This window comes from Betta splendens, chromosome 10, assembly GCF_900634795.4.
Source record: "Betta splendens chromosome 10, fBetSpl5.4, whole genome shotgun sequence".
Taxonomy (NCBI): domain Eukaryota; kingdom Metazoa; phylum Chordata; class Actinopteri; order Anabantiformes; family Osphronemidae; genus Betta; species Betta splendens.
Window position 1 is genome coordinate 8,691,733 of NC_040890.2, and position 19,293 is coordinate 8,711,025.

The window sequence follows — 19,293 nt, forward strand, 5'->3', positions numbered from 1 at the left end:
TTGATTTATTGAAGCTTATATCACATGTTTCTACATCATCTATGAAACTGATTGTTGATGTCTCGTCTTGACTGTCTTTTGCTCAGAGGGAGACCAACAGTGAGTTGAAGAGCTTCCAAACCCAGCAGCACAGAGGAAGCAATGATCCAGTCACTTCCTCTATGTGGTTGGGATCTGGAGGCTCCTCTGCGTCGGCACTGGAGGTTGGAGGGATGGGAGAGGTGCGTGCTGCAAGAAGAAGAATCATGAACAGATATATTGTTAACATACATCATTACATCTACATTGTCAGTTTAGACTTATCACTACTTTATGTCACTACGATTACTAAGGTAAATGATGACTTACTGTACTGAGCCTCCGGAAGCACAGGTGATGACATCTCTCTAGGTCCTATGGTCATCATTTGGTCTCTGTCATCAAGGAAACCCTGGGTGAAGTTCTCCAGCATCCACAGCTGCATCTGTCATCAGGGTTCTGACCTTACACTCCATCAGCTCTGGTATTGCTCGTCCAGTAACGCTGAATTTTCCTAAGGAAGGCAAAAACAGAGAGAGGGGGGGGGTGCTTGGGAAGAACAGTAGGAAGAGAGGGAGAGAGAGGGAAAGGAATGGAGCTTGGAGAGAGAGAGAGAAAGAGAGAGAGAGGGGGGGGTCTTGGATAGAGATGGAAAGGGATGAAGCTTGGAGAGAGAGAGAGAGAGAGAGAGAGAGAGAGAGAGAGAGAGAGAGAGAGAGAGAGAGAGAGAGAGAGAGAGAGAGAGAGAGAGAGAGAAGGAGGGAGAGAGAGGGATCTTGGATAGAGAGGAAAAGGGATGGAGCTTGGAGAGAGAGAGAAGGAGGGAGAGAGGGAGTGGGGAAAGACAAGGGAGGGAGCTTGGAGAGATATAAGGAGATAGAGATAGAGGGGCTAAGGGAGAGGGGGAAAGACTGGCTAAAGAAGTTGGAGATACAGTTTGGGGTGGGAGAAGGAGAGAAAAAAGCTTGACTAGAAAAAAAGAAGGTTTGGAGAGAGGAAGAGATGGAGGGAGGAAGGAAAAGAGCTTAACTAGAGGGAGGGAGGGACGAAGAGGGCTTGACTAGAGCGATGGAGGGAGGAAAAGTGCTTGACTAGAGCGATGGAGGGAGGAAAAGTGCTTGACTAGAAGAATGGAGCTTAGAGGTTGAGAGGGAGTGAGCTTGAACATCGACTAGAGGCAGGGAGGGAGTTTGGAAGGTAAAGGGGAGGGAGTAAGGGAGCTTGACTAGAGAGAGGGAGTGAGCTTGAACATCAGGAAGCTTGACTACAGGCAGGGAGGGAGGTTGGAAGATGAAAGGGAGAGAACTTGTCTAGAGGGAAGAAAAGAGATTGACTAGAGGGAGGGAGGGAGCTTGGAGCAAGAGAGGGACAGAATAAGAGTTGACTAGAGGGAGGGAGGAAGCAAGCTTGACTACAAGGAGGGAGGTTGGAGAGAATGTGAGGCAGTGAGCTTGACTAAAGGGAGGGAGAGAGGAAGGAAGCTTGAACATCAAGAAGCTTGACTAGAGGCAGGGAGGGAGCTCAGAGGGTGAGAGGGAGGGAGTAAGAGAGCTTCACTAGAGGGAGGGAGGGAGGGAAGGAGCTTGGAGGATTAGAGGCAGGAAGAGAGCTTGACCAGAAGAGGGAGGTTGGAGAAATGGAGGGATGGAAGGAGCATGGAGGGTGAGAGGGAGGGAGTAAAAGAGCTTCACAAGAGCAAGGGAGGGTGCTTGGATGGAGAAAGGGAGGGTGGAAAAGTGTTTGACTAGAGGCAGGGAACTTGAACATCAAGAAGCCTGACAAGAGGGAAAAGGGAACTTGGAGAGAGAGAGGGAGGGAGCTTTACTAGAGTGAGAAAGGGCGCTTGGAGGGTCAGAGGAAGGAAGTAAGCGAGCATGACTAGAGGGAGGGAGGAAGAGAGCTTGCCTACAAGGAGGGAGGTTGGAGAGAGAGCGACGCATGGAGCTTGACTAAAAGAAGGGAGGGAGCTTGATCATCATGGAGCTCAACTAGAGGGAGGGAGGGAGGGAGGGAGCTTCACTATCAGGGAGCTAGAGGGAAGGAGCTTGGCTATAAGGAGGGATTTTGACTAAAAGGAGGGAGGTTGACTATCCATCCATCCAGCCATCTTCTACTACTTAATCCCATGCGGGGTTGCATGGCGTGCTGGAGCCTATCCCAGCAGGCCGAGGGCTGCAGGCAGGGTAAACCCTGAACAGGTCGCCAGCCTGTTGTAAAGAGGTTGACTAGAAGGAGGGAGGTTGACTGGAATCAATCATCTTGAACGGCTTTGCCCGTGTGAGGGATGCAGCTATCTTATCATATTAGGAGAGATAGTTCTCAATTCAATTTTTTTTTAATTTCTAGTGAAGAAGAAGGAGGAGGAGGAGGAGGAGCACCAACAGCCCCCACCTCACCCCTACATTTAGCCTCTGTTGAGTCGTCGCTCAGCTGGCCGTCACTTGTGTTGTTCGAGTTTTCCAATTAGTCACCATGGCCCGAACCCCAGTCCCACTCGCTGGCCACCTCCAGCTCACCGGGGGGGATCCCAGGGCGTTCCCAGGAGCAGTCCAGACATAGTCTGTCCTGTCCTGGGTCTTCCCCGGGGCCTCTTCCCGCGGGTCTGGTCTGGATCACCTGACCTGGAAGGGATCCAGGAGGCATCGAAAAGTGATGCCAGGCTGTCAGAGAACCCTAACTCTAAGCCTAACGCTCCTCTCCATGTGGAGGAGTTGCGGCCCGTTCAACTGGTCATAAGTCAAAGGTCATGACCTTGGGTGAGAGAAGGAGCGTGGATCCACCGGTAAATCAAGAGCGTTAGCTCCTTCTCTACCACAACAGTCGGTGTTGCGCTCATTCTCTCACTCGTGAACAAGACCAAAAGATGCTTTACCCGTCCACATGAAGCAGGAGCGCTCCCCTAACAACAAACAGCCACTCTTTTCCTGTGGAGACGATGGCCTCCGTTTGGAAGACGCTCATTCTCACACTCACACCTCACTGCACACTGCAAAAGCAAACCAAATCGTTCCCCCTGAATCTAAGGTTCCACTATTGACCTCTTCTCAACCCCAACAAAACTTGGCACAGACACAGAAGAAAGGAGGACTCAGATGTGGACGCCATCACTGAACTGGAAGAAGTGGAACATTAATGCAAGCCTTTGCATTGGAAAGAGTAAAATGTTTACAGCGCTGGATGCAACGACACAAAGTAAATAAGTTGAGTCCAGCTGGACACAGGTTCACTAAGCACTGGGCTAAAAGACTGCAGAAAAACAATGCGTTCACCTCCAAATTATTTAATTACGGAGATGAACAAATGTCCAAAATTGCTCCAAAATCAACATTACACTTTGGAGCATTGGTAATTCCTGAAAAATGTATTGACTTGTCTGAATGAAGTAAACATATGAATCAGTACTTAATCAAAGCCAGAAATTTTAAATGACTTTATAAATCTGCCAGCGATTAGCTGTAACAAAGTGGAGTCATTTTATATAGCATGAACCAAAAGATCATTTTGTTCAGTGTAGTCCACCTGTGAGTCTCTGTCTCCTTCTGTCTGACCCACTGACCTATGACAGCTCAGACCCTCTTTTCACAGGAGTGTCCATACGAGTGTGGTTGTGCCCAGTGACACAACCCAAAGGTCGACTTTCGACCTCCGGCTGGAGTTTCCCGGTGCTTCATGGTGATATTTTTTTTATTTAATTTTGAGTCAGATGTGAACAGGTGTTCTGTTGCCCAGGCAGAATGTCAGAACTGTACTGTGGGTGGCAGGCAGACCGAAACAGTGAAGCTGATTCTTCCAATTCACTTAATTAATTAATTAAGCCCAATCACAATTACCAGGTCATGTCGTTTTGTCATATATCCAAATATTAACATCTGAATCTGATGCAGAACGTAGAAGATACCACGTGTCAGAAGTGGAGGTACTAAAGCCAAACAAACAAGTGCAATGTTTGTGGATAAGGTTTCCCCTTGGGGAAAAGTAAAGTAAAGATATAAGTAAAGTAAGATATGACTGATGTTGTTCTTAAGCCATAAAGGCTAAAAGGAGTAAAAGAAAGAAACTGCAAGAAGTTACGGTCAAAGCCTGGAAAAGCATCACAAGCAGATAAAGTTAAGTCTGGTGATGCCAGTGGGTCACAGGCTTAATGCAGTTATTACAAATACATATTTAAACTACATAGTGTATGTGTTAATGTGTTAATGACGTTAATCTTGCTAATGTATGGCAACTATAGTTGACACATGTGTGGGTCAAAACAAAGGTGCTATCTTCTAAGTTGTGCATCACAACAAGATGTAAGTGTTAATTTGGTAAATTGAAGGTGAATAAATAAATAAATACCTATGTCAGGTCAAATGGAGATATGAATTTAGAATTTAAAGTGTGTTTTTGGCCGCTCTGTTTGGTAACTCAACCTATAAACAACCTTGAATAAAACACAACTACTGATGTTAACACAACCTATTAATAAAACACAACTACTGATGTTAACACAACTTATTACTAGAACACAACTAATGATGTTAACACAACCTATTACTAGAACACAACTACTGATGTTAACACAACCCTTTTAATAAAACACAACCTACTGATGTTAACACAACCTATTGTTATGAACATAACACCTAATAATAAAACACAAACTGATCAGACCTAAATAATACAAACATGATGATTGACATTTGCCAAATCACCATTTTTAGTACGAACTTCGTACATGAGATCTTTTTACATGACATCCTAACGTTGCTTAATAAACTGCTGTAACTATTATTATTTATGCTGCCAACACACAATCCCAGCTCACCATCAACCTCTAACAACAACCTTCTAAACCAAACCACGCAGAGGTACCAAACAGAGAGGTCTACGACACACCTGGCCTCCACTCATGTACAGTCTGTACAACTCACCCCAGGAACCTTGACACCTTTATGTTCAGACCTTGACTCCCATGACTCGAACAACACAGGTGACGACCGGGTGAGCCGATGACTCAACGGAGGTAAATGTGGTGCTGAGGTGAGGGCTGTAAGTGAGGAGGGAGGAAGAGGAGTTAACATGGGGGGGGGGGGCGGTTTGGGGGCACACTCATCGTCAACTGCTTTCCCCTAGTAAGGGTCACGGCTGCTGGAGCCGATTGCAGCTGTCATTTGTCCTCAGACTGTGGTTCTGCTGGATTGTGAGTTAATCGTGTATCTTTCTATGTGTGTATCTGGGTGAGAGGCAGCATTTACGCTGGACACGTCTCCATCCATCACAGAACCACATACACAGAGAGGAACTAACTACACTAGAGTCTCCAGTGAACTAACTGCATGTTTTTGGACTGTGGGAGGAAACACAGTGATATGAGGAGAACATGCAAACTCCTCAGAAAAAAGCACCTGGGCCACGCGGGAATCGAACCCGCATCTTTGCTGTGAGGCAGCTGTGAAAAATGTTATTACTTCTGGCTCCAATTAAAAGCTTTATGTGGGATTTGTTTAGTTGTGTAATGTATGTGTCCTTGCTCAATATAAATAGCATTCATCAGTGAATATAGTTTGAATTCAGGAGCAGCCTTATTGGTTTCCAGTATAAATGCAGGTAGCAGACACATGACAGCACGTTGGCAACCACCTGATGACACCCAACACTACCACACACACACACACAAACACACACATCCACTCTAATGGGGGGACTGGGTGGGTGCAGGCTGGGGGGGGGGCATGTACCAGCCTCAGGTTATCGTGACTGTGCCTCTGGGTATTAGGTGGGATCTTACCCATCACAGGCGAACCAGCCTTCCAAACCAGTAGTGGTGGTCACTGAGTGGACTCATTGAGCTTTACACACATTCATACGCTGGGGACAACTTTAAGTCAAGCCGGGAATCGAACCAACGGCCGTAGTCCCAGCTTTTCTTTTTCAGTTCAGCTGCTCAGCAGCTCTGACCTCAAACAATCGTGACTGTGCCTGCCTTAGGTCGTCCCGGGTTTGTAGGTGGGATCTTACCCGTCATAGGCGAACCAGCCTTCCATGTTTGCACCACCAGCAGCTCAGAGGCTGTTGTTGGCTCCTCCTCCAACACAGACACCACTGACGTCACCTTGACATCACCACCCAGAGGTGGTGGTGCCGTGGTAACGTTTTTGGAGGTGTCTGGTGAGAGGGCCTCAGCTTGTGGTGACAGTGAGGTCAGTGTGGCTCATACAGAGCTTTGACAAACACACACATTCACACACTTTCAGTGTCTTTCCCAAGGACACGTCAGCTCGAGTCCAGAGGAGCTCGTTTCTGGCGTCAAACAGTCGTGACTGTGCCTCCGGGTCTGACCCGTCATCAGCGAACCAGCCTGCCGTGTTTACGCCTCACCACCAGCAGCAAGAGACTGGTTTTGGCTCCGCCCCCAACACAGACCCCTGTGCCCTGCTCCCCCTTCACCCACCTCTACCACGTGCTTGTAACGTGGTTGTCAAGCAGCTGCCACAAACATCTACAGTACATTGAGTGGCCCAGGCTGTCAGGCTGCTCCTCTTCTCCTCCATCTACCTTCAACCTCTCTTCTGGGACTTTCTACTTTTACTGTGCCGCCTCCTCCTCCTCCCCTTGTTCCCCCTCCTCCTCCTCCCTTTATTTCTCCTCCTCCTCCTCCTCCTCCTCCCTCTTTTCTTCATCTCTCATCCTCCTCTTTTTCGTATTTAATTCTCCACCTCCTTTTCTTTCTCATTGTCCTCCTCCTTTTATTTCGCCACTTTCTGTCTTTTTTTTGGTCTTTTCTATCTTTTCTTCTTGATTCAATTTTTCTTAACTTCAACCCCACTTCCTCCTTATCTCTTGTTTAAGTGCTTTCTCGTTTCTCTTCTTCTTCTTCAGTAGCTCTTCCAACTCCTTTATATCCTGCATGCTGAGTTTTCTTAGCTCTTTACATATCTTACTCAGCTCCTTCAATTGTTTCTCTCTCTCCTTCCATTTTTCTTTTTTCTTCTTATCCTCCCTCCATTCTTTTTCTCTTAACATCATTAACTTCAACTCCTCCTTTTTTTTTCTTCTTTTTTCTTTTTGATCTTTTTTTGTTCCTCCTCTCCCATCTGTATCCATTTTTTAGCTATTCTTTAACAAAAAAACTAACTTTTTGTTTATCTCCTTCATTTGCTTATCTTCCTCCCTCTATTGTTCTTATAGCTCCTTATATTTCATCCTTCATTCCTTTTCTCTCCACTTCCTTAACCTTACCTTGTCCTTCAGGCTATTTCTCATCCTCTCCTCCATCACCTCCTCCTCTGCCGCCTTCTCATTCGCCTCCTCCTCCGCTGCCACCTCCTCCACTGCCGCCTCCTCCACTGCTGCCTCCTCCACTGCTGCCTCCTCCACTGCTGCCTCCTCCGTCTCTGCTGCCTCCTATTCGTCCACCTCGTCCTCCTTTGCCTCCTCCTCCTTCAACTCCTCCTCCTCTGCCGCCCTCCTTCGCGGCCGCCTCCTCCTCCACCTTCGCCTTGTCCGGCTTCTCCTCCTCCTCCGCCACTGCCGCCGCCTCCTCCGCAGCCGCCTCCCCCACGGCCACCTCCCCCACGGCCGCCGCCTCCTCCACCTTCGCCTTGTCCGGCGCCTCCTCCTCTGCCGCCGTCGCCTCCTCCAGCTCCTCCACCTTTGCCTTGTCCGGCTCCTCCTTCTCCGCCGCTGCCTCCGCCTCTGCCTCCGCCTCTGCCTCCGCCTCTGCCGCCGCCTCCTCCTCCTCCAGCTCCTCCACCTTCGCCTTGTCCGGCTCCTCGTCCTCTTCCGCCACTGCCGCCGCCTCCTCCGCAGCCGCCTCTTTCGCGGCCACCTCCCCCATGGCCACCTCCCCCACGGCCGCCGCCTCCTCCACCTTTGCCTTGTCCGGCTCCTCCGCCGCCGCTGCCTCCTCCTCCGCTGCCACCTCCTTCAGCTCCTCCACTTTCGCCTTGTCCGGCTCCTCCTCCTCCTTCACCTCCTCCTTCTCCTCTGCCGCCTTGTTTGCCTCCTCCTCCTCCACCTTGTTTACTTCTTTTTCCTCCACTCCTGCTTCTCCTTTGTCCACTGCCTCCTACCCCTCCTCTGGCGAACAAGGCGACGAAGGAGAAGGAGGAGGCAGCTCCTCCTCCTCTGCCAGTGCCGGAAGAAGAGGGAAACAAGGCAGCGTAGGAAGAGGAGCCTCTGCAACTGCCTTGCTCCCTTGTCTTTGTCCAGCTTTTCTTCCGCCGCCTTGTCCGCCTCCTCCGTCGCCTTGTCTGCCGCCTCGTGTGCCGCCTCTTCCTCCTTCTCCTCCACCGCCTTGTACACCTCCTCCTCCGCCTTGTTCACCTCCTTCTCCTCCTCCGCTGCCTCCTCCTCTGCCGCCTCCTCCTCTGCCGCCTCCTCCTCGTCCGCCACCTCCTCCACCACCTCCTCCTTCGCCTTGTCCTCCTCTGCAACCTCCTCCTTTGTCACTGCCTTGTCCTCCTCCGCCTTCACGTCTTCCACCTTCACCTCAGCCTTCTTCATCGCCGTCTCCTTCTCAGCCTTCACCTTCTCCTCCACCTTCTGCTCAACCTTCACCTTCTCCTGCACTTCCTCCTTACCTTTCTCTTTAGCCTCCTCCTCAGCGTTTACCTTCTCTCTTTAGCCTTCTTCTCAGCCTTTACCTTCTCCTCAGCCTTCACCTTCTTCTCAGTCTTCAATATCCTTTTGTCAATCCGCTGTATATTCTCACTGTGGTTTGTAATCTGTAATGACACATAACAATAAAGGTTATTTTGAATAAAATGTCAGTTATAGGATGGAAACTATCAGAAATTCACATTTAATCTATGTTTGTTAACAGAAACATGTTGATGTCGTCTTTATACATGAATAAAGGCTGAACGCTGACTAATGCTTAGGAAGTTTTCCACCTGGTAGCTGCTTTAAAAACCTGGGTAAGTAAACTGCAGCTGGTGAAACAGCAGCTTTCTCACATCAAATCAGCAACAGCTGTTTTAAACGGCCTCAGTTTAAAAGGTCAGATTATTTCAATACATCCAGACTTTTAGAGTCAGGACTTAAGTTGGGACAAAGTCAGTAGTGACCCTTTTAATTCATAAAGTTAATCACACACCAGGCAATAAATGTTTCCTGCCGAAAATCCACAATTAACTAAATCGAATAGTAATAAACATAATAACCTATTTAAAATGACATAAATTACATTAAAAGTTGGTTTCAGTGAATTAGTATTTTAAATAACTTGCTGCTGAAACCTTACACTTTTCAGATTATGAAACCCTAGCTATTCATTCAGTGCAGTACCATCTCAGGCAGAAAAAGGCGTTGACTGAAGACAAACACATCAAACTTCACATAAAGCTGCACATCTCAATCTGATGCTGATTAGAGTAAAACTAATATAAAACATGACAGCAGTCCAGCCCATCGGCGCAGTTTGCTCCTTTCGACGGGACTGGAGCCTGACCACACGTTGCTCAGATTGGAATCAACCTGCTTCAGGTCGCTGGTATCCAGCAGCGCATGGAGGAAGGCGTGTCTATGACAGAGACTCAGCTGATCACCGGCCAGCGAGAGCAACAGCGTGAAACCCGGGCGCAAAGCGCTCGGTACCAACCTTCATCATTATCTCGTTAACAAGCAGTTGGAGCGGACAGCAGGCACGCTGATGATCGCGCCAGGACTGCAACACTAACAACTCAGTAAGACGAGAAGAATTTCCTTAAATATGAGCCCGGCGTTCAGGACTTTATAGGTGGTCAGTAAATGCAGTATTCGCCTTTTATTTCGCTGACTTTACGAGCCGCGTATGGTCTAATTAACCTGTTGCCTTGTTATTGTCACATGACTATGCCGCGCATCTTCTGGTTATCTGCTTTGTTGATGTGATCTTTCTTTCTTTCTTTCATTCCATCTTTCCCATTTTTAGTACTAAAACGCAAACTTTGTTTAAAGGTCAAAGATATACACGTATGTGCTAGGCTAAGCCGCCATCTAGTGGAAGTAAATCTGGCCGCCGCCATCTTGGTTTCCTCGCGCACAACTAGATGGCCTCGATCACTTACAGACGCTTTCTCTCTAAGACATCATGCACATTTTTAGGTAATTCACACAACCACCTAGTAGAATAGCGATTATACTGTTACTTTTGCTACTAAAACTGCTGCTGGCTAGTGTTTCCTGCATGTGGACTGTCTGACTTTGTTTGGACCTTTTAATTCTGCCGCTTACTTTAAACTGAGGTCGTTATCTGTTCCCCAGAGAATGTTCCCCTGACAAGGGAGATCTCAGAGGTGAGTGGGACAAGATAGATTGTGTTTTAGCATCTGATTAATGCTACCGACAGCTTCCAGCTGGCATGCTAATGCTACCGACAGCGTCCAGCTAACATGCTAACGCTAACGGGCATTTAGCAAAAGCAAAACAACTTGATAATAATTAGAAAATTTTAGAAAAAAACTTGACAGAAATATGCAGGTAAAGTAAGTAAACTTCTTTCTAAGCACAATTTAGTTGGACTGGTCAGAAAATACAAGTAAAATGCACAATTTTAGCTTAGCTGTAAAGTGACCAACCTCTCAGTCTGTTAGTTGGGTTGGAAAAAGAACTTTCTAGATCTTTGCCCTATTAGTAGCTAGGGGGAATTCCATGTCGCCATGGTTATAGCACCTGACCAATTACAGACTGTATCTGCCCATGTTGTTGTCCTCACATGCGCATCAGTAATTTTTAACTCACCAGAGCTTTTTGTTCTGCTGCAGCAAAGAAACTGGACCCACTTTAAACTGTTGCCTGAATCTTTACTCATGTTAAACGGGTTCAATAAACAGGTAAATAGCTTTTCTCCAAATGTTCATCTTACTTTTTAGAGAGAGCAAAATATTTACATCATTACCTCACTAATCATTCAAAACAGTGAGTGATGCTTTAACACATAAAACAACATTTATTTGTTTGTCACTGAAATCAGCTCTTTTTTTCTCTTTAGCCCCATCAGCCTCATGTTAATATCTGTGACTAACATGCAGATCAGCATGAGGAACACCCTGTTTTCGTCTCTTTCCAGGTTGTGTAGTGAAGTCGCCTCCAATGACATTGGAAATGTGTGCTGGCAGCCTTCAAGCCTACAAGCCTATCTTTGCACAATTTTCCCCGATTTTGACAACAATGCACAGTTCTGCACTTCATGTACAAAAATTCCACCATTTGAAACTCTGTTTCCGTGCATGACCCCAGCACGTTCCTCAGGTCCTCAGGACCTTTAGCATCAGAACCTACTGTACATGAGGTATGAACTCTTTCAGGAATTACCTCTTATATTGATACAGACATGTAATGTTTAAAGCTATGAATTGTTGTTGTGCAGATCTGGAAGGCAGTCCACCATTGAACATGACAGCTCCACTTTTTATCTTGGACTGTCCAATCAACATTCAGTGAAGACGTGTCTGAAGATAGACCTGAAGGTATTCAGCAAATTAAAAAAGCAAAGTGTGTGTGTGTGTGTGTGTGTGTGTGTGTGTGTGTGTGTGTGTGTGTGTGTGTGTGTGTGTGTGTGTGTGTGTGTGTGTGTGTGTGTGTGTGTGATCTATCCAAAAACGTCAGCTAAAACATGCTTTTTTCACTTCCATTAAATTGTAATCCGAGCATCTCTCCTTCTTCTCTTTTGGTTCTCGGTGTTTGATCCTTCAACTCATAAGATTTGTTCTCATCACAGGACAGAAAAAGTGAAGATTCCTGCCAATGGGCTGTCACAGGAACTGGAGATTACCAGCAGCCGTCAGAAGGTAAGGCAGAGAGTCCCCACACGTGGTCACGTTATCAGGCCACCAGGTCATTATTGGCCCTACACATTTCTCCTCCCACATCAACATCACAGCAGCTTCTCCCACTTCACGACCTGTTCTAATTAGTGATGTGACGACCTCTTCTTCGTCCCTTTTGGTTCTCAGCGTTTGATCTTCATGTCATGCTCCTGGGCTGGCTTCACCAGCCTTTCTGTTTCCCTCACCATGCCACGCCTCTGCTTTGGACCATGCCCACTCCCTCGCCTTCCCTCAGTGAACTCCTGGCGATCAGTCCAATTTACCACACCTGTGCCTACCTTCAAAGACTCCCGCAGCCCGTCACTCGGCGCAGGGTCATTGTCACTTCATCTCTCCATGCTGCTCATGTCATGTCAGCTGCTGCTTTTGAGTTTTTGTCTCCACTGCCTTCATTGCATCCACCATTTCTCGTGTCACTACAGACATGGACTATTGATGGAGACTGTTGCCGGTTAGTCACGCGTTGCTCGGAATATAAGACGTGTCTATGGTTTATGCTTTGGTTCTATCCACGTTGTCCATGTTAGCCACGTGTTGAGATGCATGTAAGTCGTGTAGTGGCACCACTGGCCTTCTGTTTGCGAAAGCCACGTTTGTAGCTTTACCTGAGCTCCATGTGTTAGCTATGTTTATGTTTACTAGTTGTTTTGTGCCTCTTGTTCACTCAGTTTACATGTTTTGTTAGGAGTATCTTTGGTTAATTAAAGTTCCTTGAATATTGTACCCCTGCTCTCCTGGCTCTGATTCGGTCCGAATGGACCCCCACAGCCTCGATCCACCATTGTGTGTGGCGGATCCTGACACGTCCACCTCGTAAGATTTATATTTATAAACATTAGGAGATATTTAAGATAAGCCTGATTCTCTAGGTTTTCTTGTGAAAAAAACAGTGAGAAATTATCATTTCTCTAGCACTAGTTGTAGTGTGAGCCCAAGGCAAAAAAGCCTCTGGCCTGTTTCAGAGGCTCTTTGCAGAAGAATAAATGACATTTTCTCTGCATAGAAAATATGAAATATTTATATTTTATATATCTAAATATGTAGGAATCTGAGTAGTTTTAATAGTTTAAAAATAGACCTGATGTACAGGTGAATATGGTAATAGAAAATCATCCAATGGTTACCGGTATTGAACAGTAAATACATGGCAGTTGATGTATTTTTAGGGAAGTATTATCATGACCTCAAAGTCATGTAAATGAGACTACAACATTTAGAAAACAATAATAAATACAAAGTACAATCTATCAATTTATTACAGAAATGCATGACTTTTAAACACAATACATATATTATTGTAGATTTCTTGGGCTAGGCTAGGCTAAATGTCAGGTCCTAACACCCAAGCACCAAACCTGCCTTGAAATGCAGTGATAAACCGGTTTTGCAAAATAAAAAAAATTAAAGTCTTTGCCTATTGCTTACACACGTTTTGCAAAATTTGGCCCGTTGTATCAAAACTCTACGTTGTGTAGATGTGCTCATGGGCATTGGAGAAAATAACGCCTTGAGTGTCGAGTCCACCTCAATGTCTCCGCATGCCTCTTCCACTGCTTGCAGGTGAGTCATGTGGGTGTGTGGTCGCTGATCATAGACTTTCCACCGCCTCAGTTGCATTTAGAAAGGGTCTGTAAGGGGTCAGGTATTAAACTGTGAACTGGTTCTGGTTGTTGAACCATTCCTGGACCAGAGCTGCACGCTGGAAACTGACACAAACCTGGGCTGCTCTGGTCTGTGCTGCACAACTGCATGTAGTGCATGGGACCTAGTGAGAGTGGCCCCGATTTCATCCGATACACGTCTCACACTGGTCCTCGTCCTCTTCCACGCTGACTCTCATTGCCTCCATGTTTGCATGGAGTCTGAGGCTCAGACTGTTTAGTGTTGTGTTTTTTGTGCAGGTGTTTTCAGGTGTGTGTGTGTGTGTGTGTGTGTGTGTGTGTGTGTGTGTGTGTGTGTGTGTGTGTGTGTGTGTGTGACTACAGTTGCCAGATGAGCACTGCTTTTTTAACAGTTTTCCCAATGATAACAGGGGATTTTGATTTTGAACAAAGTCAATGTCTAATGTAAGAAAACGTGTATTGCATTAAAAATGAAACCAAAGTGAAGTTGAAAATGTGTTTAAGCTATGGTTACACTGTGTTTAACCGTGTTCAAGCATTGAGGCTTTGGTCTAAGCATTCGCTTTTAGTGTGTAAGCAAAAGGCCAAAACTGTAATCAACTTTCACATTTAATTACGCGCACCTACGCCCCTGGCCGCTAGGTGACGCCACGCGCCCGCTCGGTTCAGGCCCGTCTCAGCGCATTGAATGGGGGGGGGGTAGGCACATGTTTGCCTGCTTCTCGGGTTTCCTCTCGCTCTCTTCTCTCCCCTATTCAAACCTCCGAGAGGGAAACGAGGCTGTCCCAGTCTGCGCTACGCTCGCCGTCCACGCTGCCAGCGGCTGCTGCTCCCGCACCAAGTCCAGGAAAATCAACGCCGCCCGATCCATTACATCACCAGCGAGAGAACAGAAGTGCGGCAGGGTCCCGGTGAAGCCCCAGAGATGTCCTGCATGAAGAACATGGTGAGCGTCTGCTTCTCTGATCCACTACTCGATCCCTGCTGCGTATGCGGCGCTGCGGGCGGAATGAGCGTTACGGGCGATGTTGTGATCCATGAAGATGACACGTTGAAAACTTTCTAGACTAGTAATAAACTTGAACAGACCAACCAGACCACTGGTTTGACCGCCGTGTGCTCAAATCGGGGCGAATTCTACATTGTTTCTCTGAGATTTGGAAGTTGTTTCATTGTGTGGGTGTGAGTGAGATAAGTAAAAGGACACTGATGGATAAACAGTCTGTTCTCCCTTTTTCCTTATCTGCTCCTCTGTGCAGCTGCGTCTGCTGCATTGCCCCGCACTCCACTGCAGTGTGGCTGAGGCTCACAAGTATCTCAGTGGTTTGGAGTGATCTCCTGTTTCTGAGTGAGTGGGCTTGAGTGGGTGGAGGGTCAGGGTCTTACGGGGAGTGCCATGGCCGTCGCCGTGGAGACCACAAGCCACAGGTGACCTCTGACCCGCGGAGTCGTGGAGCGCTGCAGAAAGGGTTCCTTTGAGTGCGGCGGCTGTGGCCGCGTGGTGACGTCGGCAAAGGAGCAGGTCTCACAATAGGGAGACAATGGATGGACAGGGTGAGCTGTTCCTGGAGACGGCCTGCCTGGCAACGGCGCCTGTAGGGACACGGGAACACACACGGCGACGTCTGCTGCTGCAGGACTGGAAGGAGTCAAATGTGGTCCTGCTCATAAAATAATAACACTTGAACATTATAAACTGCTTTCATAGCTAGATAATGTAACAAAATAGGACTGTGATGGGTGGAGTTGAAGTAAAACACCTGTAGCTTTTGTACAGTAGCTGAACAGAGATTTGTGTCTGTCTATCTATCTATCTCTATCTGACGTGTGTAAAAAAGAAGCAGCCTGTAGCATATTTACGTTTGTATTTTTAAATATTGCAAACCCCATCTGTGGAGACGTTTTTGACGGGAGCACATTAGCGCAGCGTGTCCGCCAGACAGCTGATGTGTGTGATGTCTTCATTCAGCTGTTAGAGCTCCCAGGGGTGGCGTGTGTGTGTTTGTGTGTGCGTGTGGTGTGTTTGCACGCACGCGTCTCCTTCGGGCATCGGCAGCTGATGAAACACTAATTCTGCTGACGCTCAGATGTCGGCTGACCATTTGCTTAGTGTTGCTTAAACTAAAGATCAGAGGATCCAAACTCGCTGTAAAACTCGCCGCTTCCAAAGTCTCCCTGTGTTTCAGATACTTGCTCTGACCTGCTTGGGCCAAGTAAAGCTGCACGTATGACTTTAAAGTGCTGGTTCCCCTGCTGTGCAGCGTGTACAGCCATGCGGGGCCTGCTTCAGTCTAGCAGATGGTCTAGCGGAGAGCACAGTCAGAGCACAGACTCCCTCAGGGCCAGCGGCTAATCAGACACTAATCAGCCTTTCTTCCACTCACTTGGTTTCGCTGGGACTCCGCTCCTTGACTCCGTTCACTCGTTTCCTTCTCGTTTTCTCACAGTTTGCGCCTAATCCTGCCTTTAGCTTATTATCCCATTTTCTCTTTCCTGTCTGCGCTCACGCCTCATTGCTCTAAGCAGGAGGCGTCGCGCTCCTCCACTCAGCCGGCCCTGTTGCCCGTGGCCCGGCCTGGCCCGATCCGAGCCCGGCCCGATCCGAGCCCGGCTGGGCCAGGAGGACGCCGTCCGGCTGCACGCTGCCGCGGCCGGATGTCGAGCAGGGCAGCTTAGTATGTACAGTCAGTGACATGAGCCCAACACAATATCCAGAAACAGCTAGAACAGTATAGAGACAGAGGACACGCCCAGGTTAATCATCATCCGCCAGTGGCAGGTGTTTACCTAAAGCTGAAGCTTGAGCGTTAAATACGCTGGCATTTCCTCCTGCTCTCCATAAAACTACAGTGCTGTAAAAGCGCGACTTAATTTATCGTCCATAAAACTTCAGTGGGATAAAAGAACACTCGCCTGAGCTAAAATGCAGCAGCTTGGAGACCTGGCAGGTGATGAAACCATGTGAGGCCTTTGTAGATTAAAACAGGAGAGTTGCCGTATAAGGATGTAAACCACAGGTTTGTGATATTTATGTTTTAGGGCGGTTAGTTGTTGACGGCTGCTGGTTCAACGGAGCTTTAACATTTAACGAGCACTGTGCCACACAATGGTTCCGTCCTAATGGGACCTAATGGGAGAGGTCTGAGGCCGAGCGGACCCCATAGCGTGGCCTTTGTCTGTAAATGTCAGCGGCTCAGAGGGCAGACGGAAGCAGGCGCTCTCCGCCACCGCCTCGGGCACAGTCGCATCCTGTCAACGAACGCGGCCTGTTCTTCCTGCGCCGCAGCTCTGGCGCTTTCACTTCAGCCGCGTCTTATCGTTTCCGAACCCGCGTTGGCCTGTCTGCGATAGATACCAGCGGCGGCTTCCCTGTGTATTTGTGCGCCGGGCTGATTTGTGGCTCCCGTCTGATGGGTTGAAGCGTTACCCAACAACAGAGCCTGCGTCAAAGCGATGAGTGGGCTCCGCTGTGTATTTCTGTCTGTGCAAGGGGCGGTTTTATTCACATTAAATCGATACAGGGGTTTTTAAAGGTTGCGTTCACTTACTGTGACCCGCTCGCGTTTCACTTTGGTCAAGTGAACAATGGTCAAGGCTGATTTGGTTTAGCACAAAGGCTGGGAAAGTCCCTGAAGGCGTTTAAACTAGCTTGATAACCGAGGGTTAAGTATACACTCTTAATCAAACCAGTTTTTCCATAGTTCCATGCTCTTTTATCAACAAACTCTATTAGATTAGTCGATATTAGATTAGTAGCTTTATTTTCACTCAACACTCTCAAACATTCAAAGCATCACAATTCCAAGCTGACAGACGGACCCAGCTCAGGTTTGACCCAAAAGGCTGCTATATCTCAGGAACCAGACAGCCTGCATGCCTCCCATAGCTGCTTCCTGTCACTTTATTGTCCAGGAGAGCTTAGGCAGAGGAAATGAGTCTAACCCAGGCTGCTGCCTCGTCTGGTCCACTGGTCAGACAGGTACGGCGTCTGTTCCTGCCTCATGTCTCCATATGTGGATCTTCAGCGTCATTTGTTGCTTTCACTGCTCTCGCCAGTTCCCAGAGCTTCGTCAGGGAGTTTCCAGGTGGGAAACAACAGAGAATGTGTGGGACCTGAGTCTGGCTATGTGTGTGGGGCCCAGTGGTATTGACACGGGTCCAGAGGCACCTGTGTAAGTATTAGACAGGGCTCATTAGCTTCTATGGAGTCATCGCCTCCTCACTTATAGCTGGGTTTCTCTAAATGCACCCAACAGTCCAAAAGGTCACCTTAAAACATTCCTGCTTTGGAATCCCTTTAAGAGCTCGCCAGCCTCTGGGCGCTGCATCTCCAGCTGGCAGGGTGCTTTATTAGCCGCGATGCTTCAAGACGTCCAGGAACCTCCTCCACTCCCCTCAGCGCTCCGGCCTCCATCTCGTGGCGAAGTCACAGGAAAGGAGCCGAGAACAATGTCCTCTCTTTGCTCCCTCGTCGGATGCAGGAGTCTCCAGTTTGGGTTATGTTAGCCGATACGGTGCAGAACCGGCCCCGTGGCCCAGTCTCAGGAAGGGGGACTCGCACGCCATGCTGCTCCCACAGTTCATCCATCCCGTGGCTTCTGCTCCATGCGACCGCTTCCGTCCCTCACTGGCGCGTTATTATCAGTGACAGAACGAGACACGTTATATTGTTGGTATTCATCTTGACCCGAGTTGGTCGACGCGCGGGGCTTTTGTCTGTGGAACCGGGAGGACAGGTCCAACCACACCAGCACCTAGGAGAGCTGAGTGCACAAAGAGAGGGAGCAAACAAGTGAATGGGGACGCAGCAGGCGCTCCCTGGGGAGGAAAACTGGGTGATGTCTCAGGGCTGGCCATTCAGTGGAATGGAGAAACAGGGCATCATGTGGTGTGATAGAAGGGAAGTTTCAGGTGGCTTTATTTGTTATATGTCGTTACATTTCTTCCAGGTCCTTGACGTCTGTGAGAAGCTATCTTTGCATCTCTGTTTGACCTCATGTCAATAAACGAATGGGATTTTATTTGCTTGTGAATTTAAGTGCTGCGATAGCGAATGTCCACAGTCCGGTGCGATACCAGGCCCCAGATCAAACAAGGAGTTTCTCTAACCTGCATGCGTGCAGTATATATTATACATTCTTGAGATTGTGCTTGGCGAAGCTTGACCCATTTACACGGCAGCGAGCTCAACGCGGTCCAACTCCTGCTGTGATTTAAGGCAGCGCCGCAGAAGCGGCGAGGAGCCCGGTGGTTAATTACTCAGCCCACGAGGCCGCTGGGCTCGGGATGGAATTGGCAACGTTTTTTAGTATCTTTCCTCCCGTGACGTCGCCTCCCCATCCACTTCCAGCAAACTCACTGTTATGTATTAACGTCCACTGGATTATCTGCTCCACTGGGTGGTTTGTTTAATGAACTCAGAAACAACCTTTTCTGTGCTTTTTCAAATGATTCCTGCTCTAATTATTTGTTTGCATCCTTGGAAATCCCCCTGAGGACTATTTATAGCTTTCTTTGTGCGATGGTTTCGCTGCAGCGACTGCTCTTCCAGTTCTACTGCCTACGTTTTACGTTTCTGCCGTCTCCAGTTTCTCGCGGCGACCTGTGACAAGAACTAGCGCTCGCCGCTGAGCTTCAAGGCGAAGGTCTCCTGATGTGGAGGCTTTGTTGTCACTGTAAACAGTGAGGTTGTGACCTGAGATGCTGTTCACTTGTTCACAAGCACTTTTTATGAGAAACAAGTGCCGATGACCTGCCGTCAGTGTTCACCACCTGCCGTCAAATAGTCTATCAGTGCTTTTGAGCCTGGCATCGGGAAGCATTAACATTGACAACAGTGGCTGCTCACGTCCGTTCTCAGC

The 19,293-nt window shown here is 48.0% G+C and overlaps 1 protein-coding gene and 1 long non-coding RNA gene across 6 annotated transcripts in view; one reads left to right on the forward strand and one right to left on the reverse strand.

Annotated features, from left to right (window-relative positions):
* On the reverse strand, positions 1-10,632 carry LOC121202541 (uncharacterized). The gene is made up of 4 exons (XR_005898238.2): positions 10,560-10,632; positions 8,583-8,726; positions 349-532; positions 1-228 (listed from the first exon to the last, which is right to left on the reverse strand). It is a non-coding gene; the product is annotated as an uncharacterized LOC121202541 (long non-coding RNA).
* n4bp3 (NEDD4 binding protein 3) overlaps positions 10,246-19,293 on the forward strand; it is a 19,897-nt gene continuing 10,849 nt past the window's right edge. For 2 of the 5 annotated variants that reach the window (XM_029165665.3, XM_029165669.3), the window contains exon 1: positions 14,110-14,378. The gene's annotated coding sequence lies outside the window, so the exon portion shown is untranslated. Of the gene's footprint in view, positions 10,278-10,745; positions 10,815-11,050; positions 11,273-11,350; positions 11,451-11,638; positions 11,772-14,109; positions 14,379-14,691; positions 14,781-19,293 lie in introns of those variants that run through there. The other 3 variants (XM_029165666.3, XM_029165667.3, XM_029165668.3) reach the window with 3 other exon arrangements.